Genomic DNA, 11,023 nt, shown 5'->3' on the forward strand with positions numbered 1-11,023 from the left:
GTTTAACACGATAAATGAACGATTAGGCAAAGAATAATTTTCCCCCTAAAATTGAAAAAATGGTAAGCCTATAGCCCATTAAAATATCATTTTTCCGACAAAAAATAAAGTTTGCCTAAGGCACTGGTTCTCCACTTGTATCAGTCCCCGGGCATGCGCAGAAGCCGTTTAGCACGATAAATGAACGATTAGGCAAAGAATAATTTTCCCCCTAAAATTTAAAAAGAATGGTAAGCCTATAGCCCATGAAAACATTAATTTTCCGACGAAAAATAAAGTGTGCCTAGGCGCTGGTTCTCCGTTTGTATAAGAGCCCGGGCATACGCAGAAGCCGTTTAACACGATAAATGAACGATTAGGCAAAGAATAATTTTCCCCCTAAATTTGAAAAAATGCTAAGCCTATAGCCCATGAAAATATCATTTTTCCGACGAAAAATAAAGTGTGCCTAAGGCGCTGGTTCTCCGCTTATATCAGTCCCCGGGCATGCGCAGAAGCCGTTTAACACGATAAATGAACGATTAGGCAAAGAATAATTTTCCCCCTAAAATTGAAAAAATGGTAAGCCTATAGCCCATTAAAATATCATTTTTCCGACAAAAAATAAAGTTTGCCTAAGGCACTGGTTCTCCACTTGTATCAGTCCCCGGGCATGCGCAGAAGCCGTTTAGCACGATAAATGAACGATTAGGCAAAGAATAATTTTCCCCCTAAAATTTAAAAAGAATGGTAAGCCTATAGCCCATGAAAACATTAATTTTCCGACGAAAAATAAAGTGTGCCTAGGCGCTGGTTCTCCGTTTGTATAAGAGCCCGGGCATACGCAGAAGCCGTTTAACACGATAAATGAACGATTAGGCAAAGAATAATTTTCCTCCTAAATTTGAAAAAATGCTAAGCCTATGGCCCATGAAAATATCCTTTTTCCGACGAAAAATAAAGTGTGCCTAAGGCGCTGGTTCTCCGCTTATATCAGTCCCCGGGCATGCGCAGAAGCCGTTTAACACGATAAATGAACGATTAGGGAAAAAATAATTTTTCCCCTGAATTTGAAAAAATGCTAAGCCTATGGCCCATGAAAATATCCTTTTTCTGACGAAAAATAAAGTTTGCCTAAGGCGCTGGTTCTCCGCTTATATCAGTCCCCGGGCATGCGCAGAAGCCGTTTAACACGATAAATGAACGATTAGGCAAAGAATAATTTTCCCCCTAAAATTGCAAAAATGCTAAGCCTATAGCCCATCAAAATATCATGTTTCCGACGAAAAATAAAGTTTGCCTATGGCGCTGGTTCTCCGCTTGTATCAGTCCCCGGGCTCGCGCAGAAGCCGTTTAACACGATAAATGAACGATTAGGCAAAGAATAATTTTCCCCCTAAAATTGAAAAAATGGTAAGCCTATAGCCCATGAAAATATCATTTTTCCGACAAAAAATAAAGTTTGCCTAAGGCACTGGTTCTCCACTTGTATCAGTCCCCGGGCATGCGCAGAAGCCGCTTAGAGCGATAAATGAACGATTAGGCAAAGAATAATTTTCCCCTAAAATTGAAAAAATGGTAAGCCTATAGCCCATGAAAATATAATTTTTCTGACGAAAAATAAAGTTTGCCTAAGGCGCTGGTTCTCCGCTTGTATCAGTCCCCGGGCATGCGCAGAAGCCGTTTAACACGATAAATGAACGATTAGGCAAAGAATAATTTTCCCCCTAAAATTGAAAAAATGCTAAGCCTATAGCCCATGAAAATATCATTTTTCCGACGAAAAATAAAGTGTGCCTAAGGCGCAGGTTCTCCAGTTATATCAGTCCCCGGGCATGCGGAGAAGTCGTTTAACATGATAAATGAACGATTAGGCAAAAAATAATTTTTCCCCTAAATTTGAAAAAATGCTAAGCCTATGGCCCATGAAAATATCCTTTTTCCGACGAAAAATAAAGTGTGCCTAAGGCGCTGGTTCTCCGGTTATATCAGTCCCCGGGCATGCGCAGAAGCCGTTTAACACGATAAATGAACGATTAGGCAAAGAATAATTTTCCCCCTAAAATTTAAAAAGAATGGTAAGCCTATAGCCCATGAAAACATTATTTTTCCGACGAAAAATAAAGTTTGCCTAAGGCGCTGGTTCTCCGCTTGTATCAGTACCCGGGCATGCGCAGAAGCCGTATAACACGATAAATGAACGATTAGGCAAAGAATAATTTTCCCCCTAAAATTGAAAAAATGCTAAGCCTATAGCCCATGAAAAGATCATTTTTCCGACAAAAAATAAAGTTTGCCTAAGGCACTGGTTCTCCGGTTGTATCAGTCCCTGGGCATGCGCAGAAGCCGTTTAACACGATAAATGAACGATTAGGCAAATAATAGTTTTCCCCCTAAAATTGAAAAATTGGCAAGCCTATATAGCCCATGAAAATATCATTTTTCCGACGAAAAATAAAGTGTGCCTAAGGCGCTGGTTCTCCGCTTGTATCAGTCCCCGGGCATGCGCAGAAGCCGTTTAACACGATAAACGAACGATTAGGCAAAGAATAACTTTCCCCCTAAATTTGAAAAAATGCTAAGCCCATAGCCCTTGAAAATATCATTTTTTCGACGAAAAATAAAGTGTGCCTAAGGCGCTGGTTCTCCGCTTGTATCTTTCCCCGGGCATGCGGAGAAGCCGTTTAACGAGATAAATGAACGATTAGGCAAAGAATAATTTTGCCCCTCAACTTGAAAAAAATGCTAAACCCATGAAAATGCCCATGAAAATATCATTTTCCGACGAAAAATAAAGTGTGCCTAATGCGCTGGTTCTCCGCTTGTATCAATCCCCGGGCTTGCGCAGAAGCCGTTTAACACGATAAATGAACGATTAGGCAAAGAATAATTTTCCTCCTAAAACTGAAAAAATGCTAAGCCTTATAGCCCATGAAAATATCATTTTTCCGACGAAAAATAAAGTTTGCCTATGACGCTGGTTCTCGGCTTGTATCAGTCCCCGGGCACTCTCAGAAGCGGTTTAACACGATAAATGAACGATTAGGCAAAGAATAATTTTCCCCCTAAAATTGAAAAATGGTAAGCCTATAGCCCATGAAAATATCATTTTTCCGACGAAAAATAAAGTGTGCGTAAGGCGCTGGTTCTCCGCTTGTATCAGTCTCCAGGCTTGCGCAAAACCCGTTTAACGCGATAAATGAACGATTAGGCAAAGAATAATTTTCCCCCAAAAGTTGAAAAAATGGTAAGCCTATATATAGCGCATGAAAACATCATTTTTCCGACGAAAAATAAAGTGTGCCTAAGGCGCTGGTTCTCCGCCTATATCAGTCCCCGGGCACGCGCAGAAGCCGTTTAACACGGTAAATGAACGATTAGGCAAAGAATAATTTTCCCCCTAAAATTGAAAAAATGGTAAGCCTATAGCCCATGAAAACATCATTTTTCCGACGAAAAATAAAGTTTGCCTATGACGCTGGTTCTCGGCTTGTATCAGTCCCCGGGCACTCTCAGAAGCGGTTTAACACGATAAATGAACGATTAGGCAAAGAATAATTTTCCCCCTAAAATTGAAAAATGGTAAGCCTATAGCCCATGAAAATATCATTTTTCCGACGAAAAATAAAGTGTGCGTAAGGCGCTGGTTCTCCGCTTGTATCAGTCCCCAGGCTTGCGCAAAACCCGTTTAACGCGATAAATGAACGATTAGGCAAAGAATAATTTTCCCCCAAAAATTGAAAAAATGGTAAGCCTATATATAGCGCATGAAAACATAATTTTTCCGACGAAAAATAAAGTGTGCCTAAGGCGCTGGTTCTCCGCTTATATCAGTCCCCGGTCACGCGCAGAAGCCGTTTAACACGATAAATGAACGATTATGCAAACAATAATTTCCCCCCTGAAATGGAAAAAATGGTAAGCCTATAGCCCATGAAAATATCATTTTTCCGACGAAAAATAAAGTGCTGTTATCGCAAGGTACTGGTCGTCTTCTCCACTATGTTGCTGTGCCGTTCCGGTGGCAGAGTAGTTTGGATACTTAGCTTAGGATGGCATGGGAATTCCAGCGGCGGTGGTTTGATTCCCGGCGCCTGCATTGCTTTAAAAAAGTATTGTGATGCGGTCACCGCGGCTTGAACGATCGTTTCAGTCCCATTACTGTGGGGCAGCTGTAACTTCGGCTGGGAAGGGGTTAAGTGTGAGGTAGGTATGCTGAGGATTAGGGGTCAGGTCCGTGTTCCAGGCTCAGATGAGACCCGGCCTCCACTCGGCCACCGGAATGTGGTGGACAGAATAGTGGGTCGTGGTACACATAATTTTTTCTCGCTGTCCACCGGGTATCCGAGAGGATGGATGCTATTGCGTACTCCTGGACCGAAGTGCCGCTGCATCGACGTCGAAGAATGGATGCTGCAAGGTAACGTGTCACACATCACTGAAACCCTATGCGCGTGAAACCCAACCCGACCTCATCCCTGATCGACCCCGCATGAAAATACATTGCACGTGAAAACCGACCCGACCTCATCGCTGATGGACGCCCCCCCTCCCCCCAATGCGCATGAAAACCGATCCGATCTCATCAGTGAATACGTCGAAAAGTATGTGTGAAAAACCGACCTGACTTCATCGCCGATAGACGACCTCACCCTCCCGCCCCCTCTAAGTGAAAACTGACGCGACCTCGCTGCTGACGGACACCCCCTTACACGTGAAAACTTCGCCGAACTGCGCGGGCCCTGGAGGGCTTTCTGTAGAGGGGATTGGAGCTCTATACAGCTGCGCGGCAAGAGCTCTTACAGGCGCGGCTTTTTTTTTGAGGGGCGGGGGAGGGGCCGCGGGTAGATGTGCGTGCGCGGCCTCTAGAGGGCTTTCTATAGCAGGGGGGTGGGGATTAGAGCTCTGTAGAGTTCGCGTGGCCTCTCAGAAGTGGGCATGATTGGTGTTGAGTAGGGCAGGCGTAGTCAAGCTCTGTTGTGACGGCGCGTCTCAGGTGGGTCGGATTTTTCTGGTGGAGGGGAGTGGGGGTCGTGGGACGACCACCTATGGCTCTGAAACATGGACGGGGTCGGCTTTCCCTAGCAGGGGTCGAGCTCTACGGAGGGATTTTGTAGGCGGGAGTCGTGTCTCTTTCGCAGGAGCGCTCCTGTTGGCGCATCTTTTGCGGGGGCTTTATCTAGAAGGTTCGCTTTCTGTAAGGACGAACCTCCGTTCTTTAGGTGGCTGTCTCTCTTGCTCCTGCGGTCCGCTACGCACTTGCTCCAAAACGAATGGGTATCCACCCGCTTAGGATACCCGGGGGATAGCGTGAGGAAATGTGCACCATGACACAAAATTCCCCCTTATCCACCATATTCCGGTGGCCGATTGGAGGCCGGGTCTCATCTGAGCCCGGAACACGACCTGACGCACTAGCCGACTCCCACCCCCTTTCCCCTAATCCTCAGCGTACCTACCTCCTCGCGCCTGTCTAGTCAACCCCCCTCCAACCCGAAGTTCCAGCTGCCCTGCTGTAAAGTTAACGACCGTTCGAGCCGCGGTGCCCGCATCGCAATATTTTTTTAAAAGCGATGCAGGCACTGGGATTCAAACCACCACCGCTGGAATTCCCTTCGGATGCCAAGCTAAGCATCCATACCACTCGGCCACCGGAACAGCACAGCAGCGTTGTGAATAAAGGCGACCAGTACCCTGAGGCAAGCAGCAGCTGGCGATAACAGCCGAGTAGGCCGGCTGTTCCGATAACAGACGAGAAGCTCAGCTTCTATCGTGACCTAGAGGGATTCAGTGCGATAGGCTGGAAAAGGAAGCAATGAAAAACGCGCTCAGAACATTGCGCAGTACACATTTGCGCAGTACCAAACTGCGAAAGAGCACTAACCTGTATGCATGTTTCTTCATTCCTGTACGGCCATTGCATAGCCAATGGAAAATGAAAATAGCACGTGTACCCTTGCCGGCTACAGAATGATGACGCGCGTCTGAACAGGAGTCGGAGTATTGAGTCATCCAACTATATTGAATGAACTCTACCTGTGGCGTCTTCGAGTGCCATTTTCACAAGGCACCTTGGAGTCAGGTGCCACTAAGGTTCAGTCATGAGGCCGCCCGTCGGTGAAGTTTCGTAATACTTACTTTGGACATTTTGCTGTTCCGAGCATCCAACGACACTGGCAACAGTATTGGGTAGTATTTAATCCTGCAATGCCCAAACACAGTCGTACATCACAGAAAATTCACAGAATTTTTCCACCTTTATTTCGCGCCATGGAGGGTGCATTTGTACTAAACACACTATGGATGCGTGAATATAATTAACACTCAAGGTAGTAATTGAAATCTTCAGCTATTCGATAACTACAATGGGCTCCAGCCTATTAATTGTCGCTACTTGTTTTGCACTTGCGATAATTCCAACTTTGCTGTCTCAAATAGCGCAGTATACAGAAAGCGCGTTAGGCATTACAGGGTTAAAAAGCTCCTTAACCACCTTGGGGGCTCGGTGAAAACGCTATGCGGATAGCAAACACTCTTGCAAATATCACAATTTCGCACTGCTGCGCGGCGGGTGGAACTCGCAAACGTCCTTTTCAATAGAAACATTTTCACTGTTTTCGGGCTGCCTTATTTCGTCAAATAAAAGATCCCCATACGCGGTCAATAGCGGAACATCAACAAGGGCGCTAGAATGAGCGCGGTATTTCCTCCTGCTACTGTGTATATTTATCGAAGCAGTTTAATAAACAGGCTGAAGTAAGCGAAATACTTTATCTTAAACTTCAGAAAAATTACATACTTCCGGCAAACGCTCGTGCAGGAATGCAATGGGCGCAGTCCACACCGATTACGAGTGTTGTAGCCCTCGGGTCTCAATAATTTCTATTGCAATGGACACTCAACTAGCTTTCAACGAAGCGAAACTCGGACAGTCCGCTCCAGCCTGGTTGCCTCGGAAGACTTCGCTACACCAGCGTGACCAGCCGATAGTAACCACACGTAAATTGCGCGTTTTACAATAGCTCAATACTGGCCCGCCATCTTTCGCCTACGAACGCAGTTAGTGATAAGAGTTGCGAAGAATGCCACACGTTTATTTGTTTGCGCCGTCAGTAACATGCAAAGGATGCCGATTGGTGCTTCGGCGGCGGCAGCGTGGAAACTTGCTATAGATTTCTCCCTTCCTTTCTCCCCTCCAGGCCTTCATAACGCCGATGCGCAGCTGATGCTACTGCGCGCAGCGGGCAACTTGGAACACTTAAACGTGCCCAGTTAAACCCGGCCTGCCCTTATGCGCTAATGCTCCATACTTGATGAATGAATTTCCACGGTGAAACCAGCGCCAGAACACACAATAGCCAGGGGCTAATTAGAGCAGGTTAGCCTTAGGTTAGGCTACGTCATGTTAGGTGAAGAACGAACGTACAGCGAACGACAAGGACAGCAGAAGTGCGTTCCTAAGCAGAAGGCGGCGGGGCAGTAGCGTCATGCTTAGAGGAACTTTCCTGAAACTTCGTCTAGTTTTCCGTTCCACCAGCTATGCATCCCAACTACGGCGTTCAACGAACATTCTCCTGCATGTCTTTCCTATGCCTTTACCAATTGGACTGCTAGGTAAGCCCCGGTCCTATAGGTGCTGTATTTCGATGATCTGTCCTCCCCCTGCCCCACCTCCAGCTCTCCTTAGACTAACCAGGACCTGCCCCTGCCAATACTAAATTAGTTCGACTCACGGCACTCGACATGACAATCGTCGTGCATGTCACCGGCGTTACACGTCGTCATTGTCGTCTTCTGGCCTTATATCCAGCGCTGTTTGCAGTTTTGTGTGTGTGTGTGTGTGTGTGTGTGTGTGTGTGTGCGTGCGTGCGTGTGCGTGTGCGTGCGTGCGTGCGTGTGTGTGTGTGTGTGTGTGTGTGTGTGTGTGTGTGTGTGTGTGTGTGTGTGCGTGTGTGTGCGTGCGTGTGTGTGCGTGCGCGCGTGCGTGTGTGTGTGTGTGTACGTGCGTGCGTGCGTGCGTGCGTAACCACACGTTCTCCATAAATGCGGGCAGTGGTGCCAATAACCAGGTCATCGTGACCACAAACGTGGGCGCTCTGAGACAAATTCCAGATCTGACGTTTGAGCAGAACCACTCGGGCCTGGGTCAGCGGCTGTGCGGCGGATGACGCACTAACTTGTTCCTGGCTGGTCGAGGGACTGTCGTTCGAAGTCCGTGGTGGAGCATTTCTCGCCATCATCGCCACTTGCGGTGAGCACGCTTCTCTGCAACTGTCCAAAAAAAGAACAATTTGACAGAGCTGGCATGTCTTTCCGAGACAAATAAATGCTTGTCACATGTTTTAATCAGTTTTCGGGAATTTGCATAACGTTGGACATGCAGTCAAGGGTAAATAACGCGGGAAGACGAAATTTACCGACTCCGGTTCCTAGCACCGACCACTGCCCCATCTACAGCACACTTCATATAAACTAGGCAACTGGACGCCTTGTCCAAACCTTCGAACGCCACAAATTCTAGCGGGAAAGCACGTGCACGTTCGGCAACAAATTGGCATCACAACGCACCTGCTTTCCTTTTGTCCTTTATGTCCTTTTTGTCTTATCCTGCATGTCCTTTTTGTTCACATACGTACTGACTGTGCATAGGTAGCCTTACGACTTGAACTTTGGGCCTTATCAATCATAGTAAGCATTCAATCTGTCGATGCACCAGACTTGGTGTAATGCTTTCCCTCAATATTATTAAAACTCTTGGTTAACATGCAAGGTTTGTCTGCTAGAAATTTTTAAATATATGATTGCATACCTGCAGCATACCATTGTATACCGTGCAGTATTACAACTAGTACTAAATACACACAGTTCAGTGACACCAGCAGCCATCACTATCTAGATAGGCACTAACAGTTTTTATAGTTTGAAATCAGCCAGGTGACTACATAAAAAAACGTCACGGTCTGCATCACCATCTTTTCTCTTCCTTAATCCAGTAGCCATCATATCGACGAATCCTTTGGTATATCATGGATTTTCCTGCATTGACTTTTGTTGTCCGTAATTGAAGAACCTCTACAACTATTACCGTATGTCTTCTCGATACATCCAGCATTCCACCAGCAAATGCATATATACCGACACTTACATGAATACTAAACGAAGTAACGCAAAAACTTATCGCGCAGAAAACACAAGCCGATAGCCTGACAAAACCTCAGCGCTGTCGCATTAGCTAACTGCACTGAAAGCTCAAATTTGACGCATCCATCACATCCCACGTAAAGGCACATATGCAGATACAACCTTATATGAATATTGTACGAATTAGTATTTTATTGTTACATACGGAAAACCAGCTCATAGCCCTTAAGAACCCCTGAATGCGTTCGTGTTCACTCACTTCTCACAAAAGCTAAAATTCGAAGCACTCCTCTCTCACCATGCAAACGCAGGTATGCTGAAACTAAGTTGCAGAACTGATGAACGAATTTGCGCAAATTAGTTATGTCGTGGAAAAAAACATAAGCCCACTTTTCCCTCAGTGCACTCATGTTCACGCACTCCAATGAAACGCTCAAATTACACCCATACACCGCACCCACAGGGAATGCACCTATGGTGACATTAACTTACAGGACTGATAAACGCCTGTGCACGTTAGTATAGGTATAGGTGGATTTCCGAGACTCCTCAGAGTAAATTAAAGAGCAGTCTGAGTACACTTAAGCAGTTCTTTTTAAGTCTTGAATGCGAAAGCATTAATGTCCAGTTGAACGTCCTTCGAGTTATAAACTCCTCGCACACAAGCGAACGTCTTCAAAAGCTTGACCAATGCCCCCTAGACAGCAAAGGAACAGTGCACTTCGATCCCTAAGGTTATCCTACATTTCGCGACTGATATTACATCCAATGGGAACCCTCCCGAGAAAGGCGCAGTGATTTGGACGTCGTCGCTTAGTTCACGGCTGGCTTGGCAATGGAAATTTCGGTCCAATTAGCATGACGCCATAAGCAGAGCGTAGTGGGCTTGGCGTCGTAGGTTCGAAGCTCACTACCGCCAACGTTATTCTTTTCGTTTATTCTACATATTATAGATCACTTCTGTATACCGATTACAGAGGCGAAGTTATAACAACGAAGAGAGCTTGCGCGGACATAGCAATGCGGGTATAACAAAGGCTTCCGAGAGCGACGGAGACGTGGAGTCGCGGCGACGCCCTGTCCCCTCACGGAACACCAGACGCACCGGCGCGGCAGCAGGTGTTCCGTATCTCCCGTGCTGCTCCATCGAGTGGGGCACGTGACGTGGCATTGCAACCAATGGGAAATTAGGAGCCGCTTAGCTGCTACGGACGCCAGATTTCTCGTTCAATGGGCCATTTGATGCTTTAGCATCAAGAATAAAGTGAGAAAGATCGCTTTGCTCTAGAACTTCTCATGTTGTAGCCATCATTTCCCGTTTGAGTTGCCAGTAACTTCCTGGTCTGAAAGATCTTTTGAGTGCAGGTGGACATAAAAAAAGGATCTAACTTTTATTTACTTTTGGGGCCATAGGTGCTGCGTGAATAATTTGTGGAGTACTATTTCTGCGACGTTTTGTTGGGCGCTCACGATCGGTAGTATGATTAGGCAAATAATTATCAATATATTTATTGATAACCCTCAGACCTAGATGTTAGCTTCCTTTCTGACTTCGGCATCAACAAGCGCGGAGAGTAATTTCTGCGCAATCGGTAATACAAATACTAAAGCTGTCCATACGAAAATGCCTAAAAGCCTATTTGTCAGTTGGCTCCATTGCATGCTTACTCCATAGATATAAGCAAGCGAAAACGGAACAAACCACCACCTCCACCGCAGAAAAAGGAATAATATGTGCAGCGCCTACATAAAGAGGCATGTAAATCCCAGGATAATTCTCAAAGTTAAGGCTGTGCAACCATAAGGGTCAGAAAAGGACGGTTTACAAAGAGCAGGAATCCAATGTGTTTAGCGACGCCTAAATGGCACTACCACAAGGGAGTCCTGCCGGCTAAGCTGAATC

This window comes from Dermacentor variabilis, chromosome 10 (genome assembly GCF_050947875.1).
Source record: "Dermacentor variabilis isolate Ectoservices chromosome 10, ASM5094787v1, whole genome shotgun sequence".
NCBI classification, from domain to species: Eukaryota; Metazoa; Arthropoda; class Arachnida; order Ixodida; family Ixodidae; genus Dermacentor; species Dermacentor variabilis.